This window comes from Gorilla gorilla, chromosome 19 (assembly GCF_029281585.2).
Source record: "Gorilla gorilla gorilla isolate KB3781 chromosome 19, NHGRI_mGorGor1-v2.1_pri, whole genome shotgun sequence".
Taxonomy (NCBI): Eukaryota; Metazoa; Chordata; class Mammalia; order Primates; family Hominidae; genus Gorilla; species Gorilla gorilla.
In genome coordinates, this window is record NC_073243.2 from 46,916,957 (window position 1) to 46,939,823 (window position 22,867).

Below are 22,867 nucleotides of genomic sequence, written 5' to 3' on the forward strand. Positions count from 1 at the left end.
CTTCTAGTAATGAAGCTAAAAGTCATATATAGAAAAAAACAAATGTAAAGGAAAGAATTATGAGAAATGCCCTTAACAATAATGGTTTTCAAAATTTTTTTCTCTTGGACTAAAGTTTAGGAAATATTCATCCTGCTTGGAATCAATTTAAAAATGAGCCTTGCAGTCAGGATTTGGCCATGAGGGAAGGTTAGTGAGCCTCCAGTATCATGAAGTATTGGGTGAGTTTCAGAAACTTAAAATGGCAAATAGAATTCCAGAGAACTAGAGAATTAAAATCTAAGGGCTTTGTATGAAATGGTTCTAATTTACAATATAAAAATATATGATATTAGATATGTGTATTACATTATAAAACACATAATAAAACTCAAAAATTTTCTAAGTATCATTTAGAGACTTATTACCTAATATTATAAAATAAAAGCTTGTGACACTTGCATTGCCAAATGTTAATGGTGGACTGATGCTGACAGAAAGACCAGACAAGACCAGTACTTGAATATATAAAAATGTACTCATCTAAAAGATACAAAAGGAAGTAGAAGCACAACCTTCCATTGTCCTAAGATTCTCATCAGGATCGACGTGCCCAGTTGCAGATGACAACATCTGAGTGAGTGAGTCACACAATGCATTCAGGAGGGACGGCTGTTCCCTTTCTTCATTCTTAAAAGCTAGTTTGTTATCAGTATCATGTTTGATCTCTGTGTTAATCATGAATTTACCATTACTAAGTAGATAATATTCGATTGTATTTGTATGTAATAAATAAAAATACAACTGATAATTTTTAATTGAAATGAACAAGTGTTTAGTGAGTTGTTCATGGGAAATAAAGACAATATTTTGAAAATTAAATGAATTACTTAAATATTTTGGATAAAAATTAGATGGAAACATTTTCCCCTCTGGTGATAGTAAAAGTTTTCTTCATTAGATGTATTCTAAGGAGAGATTGTCTGCCTACTGTAGAGGTATCTCTGGCTAAAGGTTGTGAAACTTCCCTACCGTGGCATACAACAGGGATTCTGATTAAAATGGGTTTAGTAGTGTGTCACCATCACATCCTTTAAAAAAAATTAGAAAATGTAATTATGATAGATGGGGAAGGATTCTTATCAGCATCAAAAACAGGTTTCAAATTAAAACATGGCCCATATGCTGATTCCTTTCACACTCACCTCTACCCTACTAAACACACACACATACCATACACACCTACAAAATTCAGACACACATTGTCTTAGTCCATTTTGTGTTGCTGTAAAGGAATACCTGAAACTGGGCAACTTATTTTTTAAAAAAGATGTATTTCGCCTGTGGTTCCACAGGCTGAGAAATACAATGATATGGCCCCGGCTTCTAGTGAGGGCTTTCTTGCTGCATCACAACATAGTTCAGTGAGTCAAAGGGGAAGTGAACACATGAAAGAGGGGGAAACCTGAGGGGCATCCTAGCTTTACGACAACTCACTCTCATGAGGACTACTCCAGACTTGGAAGAGTGAGAACTCATTCACCACCAAGAACAGCACCAAGACACTCATGAGGGAATCTGTCCCCATAATCCAAGCACCTCCCATGAGGCCACATCTCCCAATACTACCACACCAAGGATAAAATTTCAACATGAGCTTTGGTAGGGACAAACCATATCCAAACCATAGCACACATACACATACCCCTTAAAAAGGGGGGCACAAAACTAAGAGCAAACTAATGTAGTTTAAAATATACATAAAAACAAAAGGCATTCCATATACTTTCTTTTTTTCTTGACTTGGGCTTTTTAGGCCCCTTCTTCCCATCTGTACTAACTCAAAAATAAGACAAAAGTCAACATAACGAGGTCAAAATCTCTCCTTTGTTACTTGCAAAATTTAGGCTAGAGTACATAGCCTAATATACAGCCAAGTAGACTTTCTAGTACTGAGTCTCAGAATTAGAATAAATTGCTTTACCGGTCAAGATCCATCAAAGGCGTTTTCAATAGATGTGGTCTGAATGTGGATAAACCAACAAGGGATAAAAGACAATAGTTAGGAACAAGAAAGAATGAAGCTGTATTGCCCCTAGGACTGAAAAGGGAGGAGAGTAGGCAGTAACCAAAATCCAGGAGAGAGTTGCCTACTGAAGGAACTACCTTGAGCAAAGCCTCACTCAAGGGATACATGCAGTTCATGGCAACCTAACGGGAGAGACCTAAAGGAATAAATACCTTGACCTCACTCACCTTTCTGATCTCCTCTCAAGGCCTCCCTTTCACTGAACCCAACTGGAAGTCAGTGATAAAGGTTGCCTGTTATGGACCCCAACACTTAGCCTCCCGAAGCAGAAACCAGGGTTAAGAAGGGTAAATAGTTTTCTAAAGGGACAAACAGAAGACTGGCACACTTACCAGTTGTAGAATTCCTGAGTCAGAGTAGTAGAAGAGAACCTTACTCCCTGCAGCCACCTAGTTTCCCAAAGAAGGATGAGGGCCTCAGCTATGCAAGCCTATTTTTTTCTTTCCAGCATCACCAGACATGCCATTATCCCCTTCCACTAAGGGGGAAAATGCATAAGGTGATAGAGGTTGAAGTGCTGCACTAATAGGACCCTTTTCACACTGAGGGAAAAAAAATAGGGCAATAAAAATTCCCCAAAAGCCGTTCCTCCAATTTTTGTTCTAATAACCCATTGGGCTTAACCATTAAGCTTTTAGTCAACGAGAGATCCATCTGTCTCCCACCAATGAAGGATATCAGTTTCTAGTAGGTCAGCTTCCTCTCCCCACACCACATACCCCTTGTGATGCTATACAACCAATACCAACCACTGCCCCAATGGAATATTCTTCAGGAACCTAGTAGGCAATGCCTTGGAAAGCATAAGACATTAATTAAACCAGTCCCAAGCCATTCTTAACTCAAGGCTAAATATGTATTCACTATTCACTTCCCATTTCAAATTATGTCTAGCCATGTTGTCCAGTAGAGCCCACAAGACATTTAATGAGATTAAATTTCAACATTAATACATTCAAGTTAAAAAAGATGTCAAAATAGAAATGTCCTAAATTTGGATGTAAACCTCCTCCACGTATCTAACTCCCAGAAATAAAGTCAAGTCTAAAAATTAAATCTTCTTTTAAATTAAAGGTAAAGTGTGTTAAAGTCCAAGGGAAGTATGAAGTCCAAGGGAAGTATGATCCAAAAGCAAATTAACTTTCTCTTGTAATTTAAAATTCAAAAAAGCTGAAGTTCAAAATTATTCCTTCCCAACTTGTTTTGCCCAGTCACATTTCAGAGGGGTTCTCAGTGTTCTTTCAGCAACAGTAGCCTGGGCTGATTCTCATCATTATGTGTGTAGTTACTTTAAGGTCAGCTCTCAAGAATTGTATTAGTTTTGTGGCAAATTGTCATGACCGCATGATTTCAAGTACATAAATGCAAGATTATGAGAGCACTGACTCCCCACTGACCCTCCACCCTCCCTGTCCCCGCTCAAGGCAGTTATCCCAGGATTATGTTCTAAGTACTGCCAGTACTAAGTGTTGACAGCTACAGCAGAGACTCAGTAGGTTTGTCAGTGGTGCGGATCAACAAAGAAAATCTGGTTTCAGTTTCCCCAGGATGCCAATAAATCTCTGTCCCTTTTTCAGAATCCATTATCTGTGATCCTAAAATCTACTGGGAGAATCTCTTAGCAAGAAGTTAATTTGGGCACTGTGCATTTAACACACATGGAGAATAAATTCATACACGCTTTTCTCAGAGCATGGAATCTGAGACATTGCAGACTTATGGCAAAGTTAGATATTTGCCAAAGTAGTGACCCCATACTGGGTCTAATTTAACCTACTGTTTTTCTATAGACAATAGATTTTAAATGTTTTAACTTCCATCTTGCCTTTGGGTCCTGTGAGTTGAGTGTGGACGTTCCCTAGTGACACAGCCATGTCACTCTTGAGCAGTTCTGGGCTACAGTGGCTGCTCCATTGTCTCTTGCTATGGAAGTGCTCAGTCCTGAGAAACCTGCTTCATAAGGATGTTCTCACTCAAGTATAATTGTGAGAAATAAAAATAAAATCCAAAGCCCCCCAGCCAACTGAATGGACCTTCTCTTGGCTAAGGGGACCCCAGAGAAACTTTGGAAGCTGAATTTCCAGTCATGACAGCATGGGAAACCAGACATACCTTGCCTTGTTATATCCCCTCCCTCACTAACTGTCATTAGGCTTCCTGCTCTAAGGGCTAAACAGAAACCAGCCCTTTAGAAAGAATCCACCACTGATATAAACCAACCACCTGCCCCTGCCCCTCCCTTTTGCAGTTTTGACACAACAACCAACCAGCATTCCTTCCTGGTAGGAGACCTCCAACCACGGAGGGGTTCTGACCAGTCTATGGAGGATGTGCAGTGAGAGTTTTCCTCTCCTCTGCTTCACCTTTTGACCTCAAAAAGTCAAAAACTCTACCCATGGACGATGCCGATGATGCCATTTTTTGTACATGCAATTTATAAAGGGGCATGAAACTCAATTGCATATACACGTGTTTCTCCTTTCATAAATATTGATGACTTCTCCTATAGCTTACTAAATATGAATATTTGGCCACCCTACTCAGCATAAATTCCTGTTTCCTTTGCCCCTTCCTCAAAGTGTCTGTTTCCAGCTTCTGGTCAGAGGCTATAATTTCCCAGCCTGTCAGAATGACTACCCTGAGTGTAAATTAGTTCAAGCACTGTGGAAGACAGTGTGGTGATTCCTCAAGGATCTAGAACCAGAAATACCATTTGACCCAGCGATCCCATTACTGGGTATATACCCAAAGGATTGTAAATCATGCTACTATAAAGACACATGCACACGTATGTTTATTGCGACACTATTCACAATAGCAAAGACTTGGAACCAACCCAAATGTTCGTCAGTGATAGACTGGATTAAGAAAATGTGGCACACACACACCATGGAATACTATGCAGCTATAAAAAGGCATGAGTTCATGTCCTTTGCAGAGACATGGATAAAGCTGGAAACTATCATTCTGAGCAGACTGTCACAAGGACAGAAGAGCAAACACCACATGTTCTCATTCATAGGTGGGAGCTGAACAATGAGAACACATGGACACAGGGCGGGGAACATCACACACCAGGGCCTGTCGTGGCGGGGGGGAATGGGGGAGGGATAGCATTAGGAGAAATACCTAATGTAAATGACGAGTTGATGGGTGCAGCAAACCAACATGGCACATGTATACCTATGTAACAAACCTGCACGTTGTGCACATGTACACTAGAACTTAAAGTATAATTTTTAAAAAATCCAGAAAAACAAAAAAAGAAAAAATAAATAAATAAATAAATCTATGGATTGATGCCCCCACCCAAAAAAAAAAAAAAAAAAACGGAACAACCACCCTGCAGGCTGCAACCTGTATGAGAAAAAAGTTCTCCTTTTCAGATTTATTAACCTCATCATTCTTCAGACAATTAGCAAGTTTTGAGCCAACTTGAGACCACATAATGTAGTAGGAGGCAGTGTCTCTTGGGTCTGTAGAGCAAGCTACATGTATGCAAAGTTAGTACATTCCTAGGCCCTAAGTGCAAAATTGAGTTTAGGGTAACCAATGAGCATTGCCAATCTAGCACCAGTAAATTAAAGCATTTAGTTTTCTCTGTGGGACAGTTGGAGCTACAAAGTTTTGAAAAGTAAAAGCAACAAACAATGCTCTCTCCAAAGCATCAAGAGCCTATATACATAAGAATTCATTTCTGTATAATTGATAGTTTTGCATCAGCCAAGCCTGCACAGGAATTGGTCAAACTTATCTGAACTACACCCTATGCCTTTACTGAGTCCCATGCAACCACAGGATGAGGGCTGAGCTGCCTCAGCCTCACATTCAGCAGAGTCTCTCACAGGCCTCTGCTTTGTTAATGCCCTCCAAATCCCATGCATTTTCTAAGGCCCAGAAAGATCTTCCACTTAAAATTAAGACCGGAGTGGTCATGTATCTTCCCTAAGGCTGTGAGCATAATCCATCCACTTATGCCTTGTGTTACTGCTACCTTAGCTGTCACCTGCAGCTGATGGCAGTTTTAATACACAAAGAAGTGGCTGCTTTCCTCTTAATGGAGAAGCAAAGTCTATTTTGCCTGCTCTTGAATCTTGACTGCCCTCTGACTGTTTCTTTGGAGTTCACAGGCCTCAGAGTGAATAGGTCTACTTTTCTATACTTCTACGTATTTTTTTCTTACCTGAGATAGTCATAAATCAAAGAACTGCTTGGCCAGGAACATCTGCAACATGCTTCATGTGGCCAAAAAATGTATCTTGCTGTGTGTGTTACTGCTATTTACAGTATCAATTAGCCTATAATGGTCAAATATATTGATCAACCCAGGCTGTCATTTTTTATAGTGAGAAGAAATAGAAAATAATTCCACAACGAATGATAATCAGCAGCCTGAATGTAAAAAATGCATATATATTGATTATTTAGAAAGGTTTGGTTGAAAAGCAGGGATGATATTTTTAAAATACACAATTTGTAATTTCAGTGAAAATCAAAAGGATAATTAATCATTAATAAGAATAGGTTATTAGGAAAATGAAGCAGTTATAGAAAAATAAAGATTTCTTAAATGATAAAAATAAATATCTACCAAAAGTAATTCAAGAAATACTAATAAAATAATCACTATCAAGTATTTCGGTAGTTCAATAAGACATTTAGGCAGCATTTAGCCAGAAATATAGTATTACTACATAATAATACAATATTCATTTTACCAGGAATATATGAGCATTCTAATGAGGTATGCATGTAAGAAGTGAGCTTCAAAATATATAAAAAATTAACAGAAATTTAAAAATAATAATCTTAGCCACCAGGGAATTTCATATTAAAACCACAGTGAGATACTACTTTATACCCTCTAGGATGTCTAGAATCAAAAATACAGTAAGTATTGGTGAGAATGTGGAGAAATTGGAACATTTTCACACTACTAGTCGGAATGTAAAGTGATGCAACTCCTTTGGAAAATAGTCCAGCAGTTCCTCAAAAGGTTAGAGTTATCATATGACCAGCAACTGTACTTCTAGCTATATGCCCAAGAGAAACCCATGCAGAAACATGTATATAAATATTTATGGGCCAGGTGCAGTGTCTCATGCCTGTAATCCCAGCACTTTGGGAGGCCGAGACGGGTGGATTACTTGAGGTCAGGAGTTTGAGACCAGCCGGGCCAACAGGGTGAAAGCCCATCTCTACAACAAATACAAAAAATAGCCAGGCGCCGTGGCACATGCCTGTAATCCCAGCTGCTCAGGAGGCTGAGGCAGGAGAATCACTTGAACCAGGGAGATGGAACTTACAGTGAGCAGAGATAGCGCCACTGCACTCCAGCCTGCGACAGAGTGAGACTTCATCTCAAGAAAATGAAAAGAATAAAAATTTAAAAAATAAAAAAATAAAAATAAAAAGTAAATATTTATGGCAGCATTATTTATAATAGCCAAGGAGTGGGAAACACTCAAATGTCCGTCAACTGATGAATGGATAAATCAAATGTGGTGTATCCATATAATAAAATATTTGGACATAGAAAAAATGAAGTGTGGATACATGTTATACATGAATGCATTGAAAACAATATGCTAAGTGAAAGAATCCAGACACAAAAATCCACATGTTTCATGACTCCACTTATATAAAATGTCCAGAATAGGCAAATTTATAGAAACAGAAAGTACATTAATGATTGCCTAGTACTGTGGTTAGGGAAGGAGGGGAAGGGGGAAATCGGGAGGGACTACCAATAGGCTTGATGTTTCTTTTCCGAGTGATAAAAATGTTCTAAAATTGTTATGATGGTTGTACAACTCTAAAACTACTAAAAAATTATTGTATTGTATGCTTTAAATGAATGACTTTTATGGTATACAAACTAAATCTCAATAAGCTATTCTCATGATGGACTGAATGTTTGTGTCCCCTCCTCCCAAATGTATATGATGAGTCTCTAATCCTCCACGTAACGATATTTGGAAGGAGGTCTTTAGGAAGTAATTAAGTTTAGATGAAGTCATTAGGGTAGAGCCTCATGGTGGGATTACTGTCCTTATAAGAAGAGACTGGCCAGGGCAATCAGGCAGGAGAAGGAAATAAAGGGTGTTCAATTAGGAAAAGAGGAAGTCAAATTGTCCCTGTTTGCACATGACATGATTGTATATCTAGAATACCCCATCGTCTCAGCCCAAAATTTCCTTAAGCTGATGGGCAACCTCAGCAAAGTCTCAGGATACAAAATCAATTTACAAAAATCACAAGCATTCTTATACACCAGTAACAGACAAACGGAAAGCCAAATCATGGGTGAATTCCCACTCACAATTGCTTCAAAGAGAATAAAATACCTAGAAATCCAACTTATAAGGGACGTGAAGAACCTCTTCAAGGGAGCTACAAACCACTGCTCAATGAAATAAAAGAGGATACAAACAAATGGAAGAACATTCCATGCTCATGGGTAGGAAGAATCAATATCGTGAAAATGGCCATACTGCCCAAGGTAATTTATAGATTCAATGCCATCCCCATCAAGCTACCAATGACTTTCTTCACACAATTGGAAAAAACTACTTTAAAGTTCATATGGAATGAAAAAAGAGCCCGCATCGCCAAGTCAATCCTAAGCCAAAAGAACAAAGCTGGAGGCATCACGCTACCTGACTTCAAACTATACTACAAGGCTACAGTAACCAAAACAGCATGGTACTGGTACCAAAACAGAGATATTGATCAATGGAACACAACAGAGCCCTCAGAAATAATGCCGCATATCTGCGACCATCTGATCTTTGACAAACCTGAGAAAAACAAGAAATGGGGAAACAATTCCCTATTTAATAAATGGTGCTGGGAAAACTGGCTAGCCATATGTAGAAAGCTGAAACTGGATCCCTTCCTTACACCTTATACAAAAATTAATTCAAGATGGATTAAAGACTTAAATGTTAGACCTAAAACCATAAAAACCCTAGAAGAAAACCTAGGCAATACAATTCAGGACATAGGCATGGGCAAGGGCTTCATGTCTAAAACACCAAAAGCAAGGGCAACAAAAGCCAAAATTGACAAATGGGATCTAAGTAAACTACAGCGCTTCTGCACAGCAAAAGAAACTACCATCAGAGTGAACAGGCAACCTACAGAATGGGAGAAAATTTTTGCAATCTAGCCATCTGACAAAGGGCTAATATCCAGAATCCACAATGAATTCAAACAAATTTACAAGAAAAAAACAAACAACCCCATCAACAAGTGGGCAAAGGATATGAACAGACACTTCTCAAAAGAAGACATTTATGCAGCCAAAGACACATGAAAAAATGCTCATCATCACTGGCCATCAGAGAAATGCAAATCAAAACCACAATGAGATACCATCTCACACCAGTTAGAATGGCGATCATTAAAAAGTCAGGAAACAGCAGGTGCTGGAGAGGATGTGGAGAAATAGGAACACTTACACTGTTGGTGGGACTGTAAACTAGTTCAACCATTGTGGAAGTCAGTGTGGCGATTCCTCAAGGATCTAGAACTAGAAATACCATTTGATCCAGCCATCCCATTACTGGGTATATACCCAAAGGATTATAAATCATGCTGCTATAAAGACACATGCACACATATGTTTATTGCGGCACTATTCACAATAGCAAAGACTTGGAACCAACCCAAATGTCCAACAATGATAGACTGGATTAAGAAAATGTGGCACATATACACCATGGAATACTACGCAGCCATAAAAAATGATGAGTTCATCCTTTGTAAGGACATGGATGAAGCTGGAAACCATCATTCTCAGCAAACTATCGCAAGGACAAAAAAGACAAACACCGCATGTTCTCACTCATAGGCAGGAATTGAACAATGAGAACACATGGACACAGGAAGGGGAATATCACACACTGGGGCCTGTTGTGGGGTGGGGAGAGAGGGGAGGGATAGCATTTGGAGATATACCTAATGTTAAATGACGAGTTACTGGGTTCAGCACACCAACATGGCACATGTATACATATGTAACTAACCTGCACATTGTGCACATGTACCCTAAAACTTAAAGTATAATTTAAAAAAAAAGAAGAGACCAGAGCACCCTCTCTCTCTGTCTCTGTCTCTCTCTCCCAGACATGTGAGAAAACAGCAAGAGATAGCCATCAACAGCAAGAAGAGGACCTCACCAGACACCAAATCTGCCAGCACTTTGATCTTGTACTTCCCAGCTTCAAGAGCTGTGAGGAATGGATGTCTGTTGGTCAAGTCACCTAGTTTATGGTATTTTGTTATGGCATCCCAAGCTGACTAAGATAGTTGTGATATTAGAAAACATAATCATACTTCTCTCAGTAATTAACAAACCACATAAAAATATATAGGTATAGAAGAGTTGAGCAATATACTTAAAAGTTGTTCTTATAGACATATACTTGACACTGCATCTAACAAGTGGAGACTATACTCTAGGGGCAGGGGACTATTAAAATATTACTCCCATAAAGCATGATAGCAAATTACAAAATCTATCAGATGGAATCCAATTACATTCTCTGATGCAACTCCAATTAAGTTTCTTATAAGAAAAATCAAATTTTAAAATAAGAGAATTATGAAAATTGTAGCTCAGCTTTTAAAACTTAAATGTAAAAACATTTATATTGTTCTAAAAATATTTTAAATATTTTTAAAACAATATAACTTAACAAAATGACTTAAGTAGAAGTAGAAAAGCTGAATAATCTTGTAATAAGTAATAAAATGAATAGTTAAATATGCTCAAAGAAAGCCCACATAGTGTCAGTGGTAAATTTTACCTACTATATAATTAATTCCGAACTTACACAAAATCTTTCAGTCAATAGAAAAGGAGGAAAAAACTATACAATTCATCTTATGCGCCTACGGTAACAGTGACATTAAAAAACTTAGAAAGGACCACATGAGAGAAAATTACAGAAGAATCTCAGAGTTAACTATACATGCAAAAATCATAAATAAAATGTTAGAAAACCAAAATCAGTTGTTTATAAAAGTATTGGCTCTTGCTCAAGTTGGGATTATATAAGAAATATAATCAGGTGGATCACAAGGTCAAGAGATCAAGACCACCCTGGCTGACACGGTGAAACCCCATCTCTACTAAAATTACAAAAATTAGCTGGGCATGGTGGTGTGTGCCTGTAGTCCCAGCTACTTGGGAGGCTAAGGCAGGAGAATCACTTGAACCCGGGAGCTGAGATCATGCCACTGTACTCCAGCCTGGTGACAGAGCAAGAAAGACTCCATCCCCCCCCCAAAAAAAAAAAAATATATATATATATATATTTATATATATATGTACACACATAATCTTGATTTAATATTTTTCAATGTGTTAACATAATTTACCTTGGTAACAAATTAAAATTATTTAAATATATGCATTGAAAGCTTCTATCTGATAGCCAATTTCTGAAAAACATATATGATATAAGCCCTTCAAAACTTAGGAATAAATGTAAATGTTCTTACCTGATAAAACAAATCTATATCAAACATATAGAAATGCAATAATGAACCACAAAAAGGATTAACCATAAAGGAAAAGATTGTTAAATATAACTACATTAGAAATAAGACTCCATTCCTCAAGAGACATCTCAAAATAAGTGAAAATGTAGTCCACAAACTGGAGCTTGCACTTTTTGTATATGTTGCATATATATGAAAAATAACACTTTATATCATGTACAAAGAATTTCTATGAATAAATGAGAAAAGACAATCTAATAGAGAGTATAGCAAAAATATGGACGGATTTTCATTGAAGAGGAAATGCAAATGTCAAATAAATATATGAAAAGATAATCCATCTTATTAAAGATCAGAATAGGCAAACTAAAGGCATTTCATTACACTCAAAAATTTGAAAATATAGTTATGATCAAATATTAGCAAAACTGTACAGCAATAAGAACACTCAAAACTAAAGCTTGGGCTTATTTGTAGTGTTTACCCTAAACCCAAGGTTGGCTAATACCCATATGGACAACTTCATAACCTACAAAACTTTCTCCCTTCTCTAGAATTTAAATTTTTCTAGTCCTACTTTTATGCGCATAATTTTTGTAAAATTTCTGGCTTGAATAGTTGTTTCAAAGGAAGCATATGCCTGCTCCAAAGTATTATATTCCACTAAGAAATGGAACTTGCTCTTTTTCAGCTCTATTTTTTTTTTTTTTTTTTTGAGACAGAGTCACATTCTGTCACCAGGCTGGAGTGCAATGGCACAGTCTCAGCTTACTGCAACCTCTGCCTCCTGGGCTCAAGTGATTCTCCTGCCTCAGCCTCCCTCAGCTCTACCTTTTACATATAAATTAATAGAAGTCATTTATAAATGGACGGACAGTAAAATAATGAAAAGGTGAATTAGTAACAATGGTTAGTTGTGGCAGAATTGTAAATTAGTTTAACTAGTATGGAAAGTAATATGGCATTACTTTTGCAAAATGAATATACACATATTTTATAATAGAGTAATGTTTTTCTTAAGTATATTATATGCATGTATTAATAGACATTGGATTTGGGCCAAGATGGCCAACTAGAAGCAGCAATGGTATGTAGCTCTCATGGAGAGGAACAAAAGGAGTGAATAAATACAGCACCATCAACTGAAACATCCAGGTACTTGCACTGGGACTAATCAAGAAAAAAAATCGACCCATGGAGAATAAAGAAAAGCAAGACAGGATGATGGCTCACCCGGGAGTGACATGGAGCCAGGGGAACCTCCCCAACCCAGGGAAGAGGTGAGTGAATGTACAAGTCAGGAAAGCCACACTGCTCCCATGGATCTTTGCAACCCTCAGGTCAGGAGATCCTCTCGTGAATCCACTCCACCAGGGCCTTCAGTTTGAGAAACAGAAGAACTGTGTAGAGTCTCAGCAGAGCAGATGCTTAGGCACATGCAGAGACCCAGGAGCTTTACATACTTCAGCTACAGTCTTCCTGGCAAAAGTGACTGCATTTCTGGCAAGGTGGGAAGTTGGACCTCTGTACATACTTCTAGGAAGGATGCTGAATCCAGGAGGCTAAGCAGCGATGGTCTGCTGGCCCCACTTCCACAGCACCTCACAGAGTAAGACCCACTGGCTTGGAATTCCAGCCAACTACCAGCAACGGTGTCACCCCTACCTGGGACAGAGTTCCTGAGGAAAGGGGTGGACCGCCTTCTTTGTTGTTTGGACAACTCAGCTATTCCAGCCTGCAGGCTTTGGAGAATCCAAACTGACTGGGGATGGAAGGGATCAGTTGCTCTACCAAAACATGGCCAGACTGCTTTGAGTCCCCAAACTGTCCCTCCACGCTGGGTGGAACCTCCCGACTGGGGCCTCTGGCCAACCCTGCCGGTGTTCTCAGGCCAATAGAAATTTGAATTCTCCCTGGACAGAGTTCCCAGAAGGAGGGATGGGCCACCATCTTTGCTGTTTGGGCAACTCAGCTATTCCAGCCAGCAAACTTTGGACAATCCAAACTGACTGGGAGCAGAAGGAATCTCCTAGTACAGCACAGCTACTCTATGAAAGTGTGGCCAGACGACTTCTTTAAGCAGATTTCCAATCCTGTTTCCCCTGACTGGGTGAGACCTCCCAAGCGGGGTCTCCAGCCACCTCCTACAGGTGCATTCCAGCTGGCAACAAATCCATACCTCCCTGGGACAGAGCTCTCAGAGGAAGGAGCAGGCCGCCTTCTTCGCTGTTTCGCAGCCTTCACTGGTGATATGGTTTGGCTCTGCGTCCCCACCGAAATCTCATCTTGTAGCTCCCATAATTTCCACATGTTGTGGGAAAGACTTGGTGGGAGATGGTTGAATCCTGGGTGTGGGTCTTTCCCATGCTGTTCCTGTGATGGTGAATGGGTCTCACAAAATCTGATGGTTTTTAAAAACAGAGTTTCCATACAAAAGCTCTTTGCCTGCCATCATTCACATAAGATGTGACTTGCTTCTCCTTGCCTTCCACCATGATTGTGAGGCCTTCCCAGCCATGTGGAACTTTTAGTCCAATAAATCTCTTTCTTTTGTAAATTGCCCAGTCTCAGGTATGTCTTTATCAGCAGCATGAACATGGACTAATACAGCTAGCAATACCTTTAGGTACTGGAAAATCTAAAGTGACTAGGGACTGGAGCAGACCCTGAGAAAACTGCAGCAGCCTTATGGAAAAGCAGCCAGACTGTTAAAAAACCAACCAAACAAACAAAAAACCATCCAAATGTCAGCAACCTCAAAGATTGGAGGTAAATAAGTCCACAAAGATGAGGAAGAATCAGTGCAAGAACACTGAAAACTCAAAAAGCCAGAGTGGCCTCTTTCCTCCACATGACCACATCACCTCTCCACCACAGGTTTGGAACTGGGCTGAGACTGATATAGTTGAAATTATAGAAATAGAATTCAGAATATGGATAAAAATCCCCCAACTTCACTGAGCTAAAGGAGCACATTGTAACACAATGCAAGGCTAGAAATCATGATACAACATTTCAGGAGCTGACAGACAAAATAGCCTGTATAGAGAAGAATGTAACTAAACTGATAGAGCTGAAAAACACAATACAAGAATTCCATAATGCAATGACAAGCACTAATAGCAGAACAGACCAAGCAGAGGAAGGAATCTCAGAGCTTGAAGACTCTTTTTGAAATAGACAGGCCAACAAAAATAGATAAAAGAATAAAAAGGAAAGAACAAACCCTCTGAGAAATGTGGGATTAGGTAAACAGACCAAATCTATGACTGACTGGTGTACCTGAAAGAGATGGGGAGAAGGGAACCAATTTGGAAAACATATTTCAAGATGTCACCCATGAGAACTTCCCTGACCTAGATAGACAGGGCAACATTCAAATTCAGAAAATGCAGAAAACCCCAGTAAGATACTCCATAGGAAGATAATCCCCAAGAGTAATAATCATCAGATTCTCCAAAATCAAAACAAAAGAAAAAAATGTTAAGGGCAGCCAGAGAGAAAGACCAGGTCACCTACAAAGGTAAGCCTATCAGACTAGTACCAGACCTCTCAGCAGAAACTTTGAAAGCCAGAAGAGATTGGGGCCCAATATTCAACATTCTAAAAGAAAACACATTCCAATCCAGAATTTCAAGTCTGGCCAAACTAAACTTCATAAGCAAAGGAGAAATAAAATCCTTTCAGACAAGCAAATGCGGAGGGAATTTGTTACTAACCAACCTGCTTTAAAAGATCTCCTGAAGGAAGCATTAAATATAGCCACTATAAAAACACATTGAAGTACACATACCAGTGACACTACAAAGCCAACACATAGGAAAATCTGCAAAATAACCAGCCAACATCATGATGACAAGATCAAATCCAAACATGTCAATACTAACTTTAAATATAAATGAGCTAAATCCCCAATTAAAAAACACAGGGTCGCAAGCTGGATAAAGAAACAAGACCCGTTAGTATGCTGTCTTCAAGAGACCCATCTCATGTGCAGTGACACACATAGGCTCAAAATAAAGGGATGGAGGAAAATCTACCAAGAAAATGGAAAACAGAAAAAAGCAGGGGTTGCAATTCTAGTTTCTGACAAACAGACTTTAAACCAACAAAAATTAAAAAACGACAAAGAAGGACACTACATAATGGTAAAGGGTTAAATTCAACAAGAAGAGTTAACTATCCTTCATGAAGATAATTACTGCTATGCAAATTTAAATGACTTTAAATCACGGGTCCACTTTTTATTCTCCATAGCTTATTGACCATGCATTCACACACCTTTCTAAGAACTGAGACAGTCATAAAGTATCAGATCACAAGTAGGGTTAGAATTGGGTCAAAGTCTTCACATAAAATTTAAAAACAGGATGGAGTAAGTATTTACAGCCATTACTTATTTACAGAATTTGGCAGAACTTTTTCTCTCCTGTTTTTCAAATATATGTGTATCATCTGCTAAATAAATAACTAGATATATTTTAGCTAATTTGTTGTCATTGTCTATGTCATAGATCTAAATAAGGATCTTGACTCTGAATTACTTTCATCAACCCCTAAAATGTAATGATGAAACACTATACTCAAATACTTAGAGCATATATTTTATTTAACATGCTGAGTTTACTTGCCAACACGAAGATAAAAAGACTGCTCTTTTTAAGATATTTACCCATGAGAGCACACATTGTCATATTGCCTGCTAAATAAATACTTCTAATGGTTTCTATTTGAAATTTATCAGAATCAATTTGACGGCACTTAAGTGTATATATTTGGTAATATAATGGACTTGCTGTAGAAGGAGACATATCATAATGCATAAGAAACAAAAAAGATATGTAAAATATTAAAAGTAGCTTGCATTAAGAAAGACAAGTAAGGGGAATAAATGACCCAAGTCTAGAAGTCTACAGGGATAATAAAAGAAGATCTGAGCCTGCAATTTCTCTAGGAGCACTTGGGAATCTCTAGGAGCCCATAACCTCAGTTGTAAAGTGTTTATTGGATGGGAGGACAGGAGACAAAATCTGAAGACTGAGAATGGTGAGAGGTTATATTGAAGACATCCACATAAAAATAGGGCCATGGAAGGATGACACACTAGAGAAAAAGTGCTAAAATGGATAGTTTCCTATGTCAGAATTGTCTATGAATGAAGAGAAAGAAAAAAATAAGTTCCCCTTAAACACATATTCATATGGGTTTGAAGTTATAATTCAAACCCATGTGAAAAATTTAAACTTCAAAGACGTATCATAGGCAAAATTGCTAAAATCGTGAACTCATGAGAAAACATACACACAAAAAGAAATGAGAAAATAAGCCTTCCTGAGCAAGAACATACAAAAGCCACAATGGCATGAGATATGCAATGACTGCAGAAATTGAAGGCTACAGAACATAAAATGCATATGCTAATATCATAAAAGAATTGAAAGTTAAATTAAGAGATGTATAAAAAAGTGTCACATGTAACTAGGCAGAGTGTGCACATGTGTGTGTGTATCTGTAAGCATATGCAGGCGTGCATCATTTTATCGTGTTTTGCTCTATCACACATCACAGATATTGCAGTTTTTTTTTTAACAAATTGAAGGTTTGTGGCAACCCTGCATTGAGCAAATCTATTGGTGCCATTTTTCTAACAGCATGTACTCACTTCATGTTTCTGTGTCACATTTTGTTAATTCTTGCAATATTTTAACCTTTTCATTGTTATATTTGTTATGGTGATCTGTGATCAGTGATCTTTGACGGTATTATTGTCAATGTCTTGGGGTGCCATACACTGAGCCCATAAAAGATGAAAATTTTAATTTATAAATGTGTGTGTTCTGAATGTCCCATTGATCAGCCATTCCCTTATCTTTCTCCCTCTCCTCAGGTCTCCCTATTCCCTGAGACACAACAATATTGAAATTAGGCCAATCAATAATCCTGCAATGGCCTCTAAGTTTTCAAGTAAAAAGAGGAGTCACAAGTCTCTTACTTTAAATCAAAAGTTAGAAATGATTAAACTTAATGAAGAAAGTTTGTTGAAAACCAAGATAGGCCAAAAGTCAGGCTTCCTGCAACAAACACTAGGTTGTGAATGGAAAAAAAAAAGAGTTCTTAAAGGAAATTAAAAGTGCTACTCCACTGAACACATGCATGATAAGAAAGTGAAATAGCTTATTTACTGATATGAAGAAACTTTTAGTGGTCTGGATGGAATATCAAACCGGCCACAATGTTCCCTTTAGCCAAAGCCTAATCCAGTGCAAGGCCCTAACTCTCTTCAATTCTATGAAGGCCGAAAAAGGTGAGGAAGCAGCAAGTGCCGATGTAGAAGCTGCAGCAAGTATTCAAGGAGGTCTAGCTAAGATCGTTGATAACAAGCATCTTGCTCTGTTGCTCAGGCTGGAGTACAGTGGCACCATCTCAGCTCACTGCAACCTCTGCCTCCTGGGTTTAAGCAATTCTCCTGCCTCAGCCTCCTGAGTTGGGACTACAGGCACATGCCACCACACCTGGCTAATTTTTGTATTTTTAGTAGAGATGATAGGATTTCACCAAGTTAGCCAGGTTGGTCTTGATCTCCTGCCCTCAGGTGATCCGCCCACCTCGGCCTCCCAAAGTGCTGGGATTACAGGCATGAGCCACCACACCCAGCCAAGCAATAGATTTTCTGTGTAGGTGAAACAGCCTTCTGTTGGAAGAAGATACCATCTAGGACTTTCATAGCTAGAGAGAAATTCATGCCTGACTGCAAAGTTTCAAAGAACAGGCTGACTCTCTTATTAGAGGCTAATGTAGCTGGTGACTTTCAGTTGAAGCCAAGGCTGATTGACCATTCCCAAAATCCTACAGCCTTTAAGAATTATATCTACTCTGCCTGTGTTCTATAAGTGGAACAACAAAGCCTGAATGACAGCACACTTATACCATGATATAAACTGACTATTTTAAGCCCACTGTTGATATCTACAGGAAAAAAGATTCCTTTCAAGATATTACTGCTTGTTGACAACGAACCTGAACACCCAAAATCTGTGATGGAAATGCACAAGAAGATTAATGTTGTTTTCATGCCTGCTAACAAAACATACATATTGTAGCCTATGGATCAAGGAGTAATTTTAACACTCAAGCCTCATTATTTAAGAAATACATTTTGTAAGGCTGTAGCTACCATAGATTGATTCTTCTTATGGATCTGGGCAAAGCAAATTGAAAACCTCTGGAAAAGTTTCACCATTCCACATGCCACTAAAAACATTTGAGATTGTGAGAGGAGGTTAAAATATCAACATTAACAGGAGTTTTGAAAGTTTATTCCAACCCCCAGGGATAACTTTGAGGGATTCAAAACTTTAGTGGAGAAAATAACTGCAGAGGTAATGGAAATAGCAAAAAAGCTAGAATTACAAGTGGAGCTTGAAGATCTGACTGAATTTCTGCAATCTCATAAAGCTTGAACAGATGAGGAGTTGCTTATTATGGATTAGCAAAAAAGGTATTTTTTTTAAGATGGAATCTACACCTGGTGAAGAATCTGTAAACACTGTGGAAATGACAACAAAGGACTTAGAATATTACATCAACATAGTTAATAAAGCAGTGGCAGGATTTGAGAGAATAGACTTAAATTTTGAAAGTTCTACTGTGGGTAAAATGCTATCAAACAGCATCACATGCTACAGAGAAATATTTTGTGAAAGAAAGGCTCAATTGATGTGGCAAGCTTCATTGTTGTCTTATTTTAAGAAAATAGCCACAGGCCTCCAACTTTCACCAACCATCACTCTGATCAATCAACAGCAATTAGCATCGAGGCAAGACGCTCCACCAGCAAAAAGATTATGATTCAATTAAGGCTCAAATGATCATTAGTATTTTTAGCAATTTATTTAGCAATTTAGCAAAGTATTTTTTAATTACAGTATATACATTTTTAAGAGTTGATCCTATTGCACACCTAATAGACTACAGTGTAAACATGACTTTTATTTGTACTGGGAAAACAAAAAAATTGTGTGACTTTATTGCAATATTCACTTTTATTCCTGTGGTCTGGAACTGAATCCACAATATCTTCAAGGTCTACCTATACACACACACACACACACACACACACAGAGTGAGTGAGACATAGAGAGAGAGAGAGAGAGAAGAAAATGTTGTAATGAAATTAAAAACCTGCAGCATGTTAATGGAATATCAGGCAGATAAGCTTCTTTCAAACTAATCCTTTCTGATAAAAATAACCAAAAAAGATGAAAACAATATTTACAAACATCTGTTTACAAGTATCAAAAAGCTAACAAGGCAGTAAGAATGTGAGGAGCTAAAATTCAGGGGTAAATAAATACCACTTAGGCAGGCCAGATGTGTGGCTCAGTTATTCCCCTTGAGGCAATTGTACATATGAAAGTCCCTGCAGAGTGACTGAGAATCTGAACAGAGATTTTTAAATTTCATGGGCTGGAGAGACAAAAAATTGATTTTAGGACATGCCAAGGAGGTCTTTTTGTAAACATCTCTGACTTTCATTTGAAATTGTGGAAAGACTACGCCCAAAAAGGAGATCAGCATTTACAAAAAAGCCCAGTCTCTGAATTAGGTGGTCTACCTCTATCCTAAGTACGTACCAGAAATAGAAGTAAATATTCCTTAGAAAAAGATAACATGAGTCAGAGATCCAAATTATCCTAAAAGTTTTCATACAAATTCCCAGCATTCAATCAAAAATAACCACAATTACAAAATAATTATAACTCAGAAAAATTAAAAGGAAAAAATAAATCTGTAAAAAAATCATAGAGAACCTAGTTATTAGAGTTAAGACACATAGATTTTATAAAAACTGTTATTAATGTGGCCAAGAAACTGTGAATAAATAAAAAATTTTTAGCAAATAATAACTGTAAAAGAAAAATTGAAATTCAAGAGTTATAAAATTCAGTAACAGATATTGTGACTAAAGTGTTGGGTTCCATTATAGATTAAAAACAACTTAGGGGAGAGTAAGTGATAGAAGAAAGTCATAAGAAAATATTAAGTCTGAAGCACTGGAAGACAAAATATGAGAGAAAGAGTAAAGAATATGAGATCTATGAGACATGATTAAAAGTCTAACATGTATAACTGAAGTCCAAGAAGAAAGGAGAATATGTGGAAAAGAATGTATAAAGTGATAATAAAAAGATTTTCTCCGAACTGATAAAAGACATGAAGGTAAGGATTCCAGAAATGTGGTTCAAACTCAGCAGGATAAATAAAGTCACACCAAGGCAGGAACACTGATAAAAACTTCCTCAAATTCACAAATAAATTACATATACACATTACCATCAAACAATATATGTTTGGTTTAACACTGAAAAATCAATGAGTATAATATACTCCATTTACAAAACAAATAAGAAAAGTTAAATGTCTCAATAAATGTATAACGTACTTGATAAAATTCAATGGGTTATGTTACAAAAACATGGAATAAAAGTAAACAACCTTAGATATAAAGTAAGTACAAAATACCTATCCAATATTTAATGGTAAAATATTGAAACCTTTTCACTGAGATGAGTAATGACACATTTTATCACTTTAACATTGCACTGGAGGACCTAATCAGCATGATAAAACAAGAAAAGGGATTACAAAGAAAGATTAGAAAAGATTAGATTAGAAAGATAAGATTAGAAAGATTAGATTAGAAAGAAATAAGATTAGAAAGAAAGCAATAAAACTGTCATAGTTGGTAAATTATATGATTGCACGCAAAGAATTAATCCAAAATAATCGAATAACAGAGAACACAGAAATAAAGTTGCACACCTAAAACCATCTGATCTTCAACAAAGTCAACAATACCAAGCAATGAGAAAAAGACTCTCAATTTTGTATATAGTGAGCGGTGGGAGTACACTGGGATAACTGGCTAGCCATATGCAGAAGAGTAAAACTGGACCCCTTCCTCTCACCACATACAAAAATTAACTGAAGATGGATTAAAGATTTAAATGTCAGGCCTCAAATTACAAAAATTCCAGAAGAAAACCTAGCAAATACCATTCAGGACATTGGCCTGGGCAAAGAATTTATGATTAAGTCCCCATGAGCAATTGCAACAAAAAAAATCGACAAGTGGGCCCTAATTAAAGAGCTTCTGTACAGCAAAAGAAACTATCAACAGAGTAAATAGCCTACAGAATGAAAGAAAATATTCTCAAACGATGCATCTGACAAAGGTATAATATCCAGAATCTATAAGGAGCTTAAGTTAACAAGAAAGAAACAAATAATCCCATCTTTAAAATGGGCAAAGGATAAGAAGAGACACTTCTCAAAAGAAGACGTACATGCAGCCAACAAATATATGAAAAGATGCTCAACATCACTAATCATTATAGAGATGCAAATCAAAACCACAATGAAATACTATCTCCTACAAATCAGAATGGCTATTATTTAAAACTCAAACAATAACAGATGCTGTTGAGGTTGTGGAGAAAAGGAAACTCTTATGACCTGCTGGTGGGAATGTAAATTAGTTCACCCTCTGTAGAACACAGTTCGGTGATTTCTCAGAGAACTTAAAACAGAACTATCATTCGAACCAGCAATACCATTACTGGGTATATACCCAAAGGAAAATAAATTATTCTAACAAAAAGAAACATGCACTAGTATGTTCATCACAGCACTGTTCACAATAGCAATCTGTGAAAATCAATTTTCTCCAAATTGCTTCATAAATTCAGGAAAATTCCCATCAAAACCCTAGCACAGATACTTGTAGAAACTGACAACCTGATTCTCTGAAAAAGGTAAGAATAGCCCAGACTATGTGGGGGCTGGAGGGAAGTATTCTAGAGGATATTAAGACTCTTCATAAAGTTGTAGTAATTACAACAATGTGGTGTCCAAGCAAAATGACAAATGAATCAATGGAACAGAATGAAGCATTTAAAAACAAATCCCTAAATACATGACCCCTTGAAATATGGCAAAAATTGACAGTGCAGATAGTAGGGAAGGAATAGAGTCTTTCCAATAAATGGTGCTGGATAATTTATATGTTCATGTGGGAAAAATGAAAATAAACTGTACATCACACCATAACAAATTAATATCAGAAAGATTGTGAGTCTATATGTAATAAGTAAAATAACAAAGCTTTTAGAAGAATATATTCATGAACTTGATGGGATCAATTTATGGAATCAGAAACAAAAATAATTATAAAGAGTGATACTTTCAAGTATGTGTTCATATCGTAAACATTATCCACCTGTACAATTA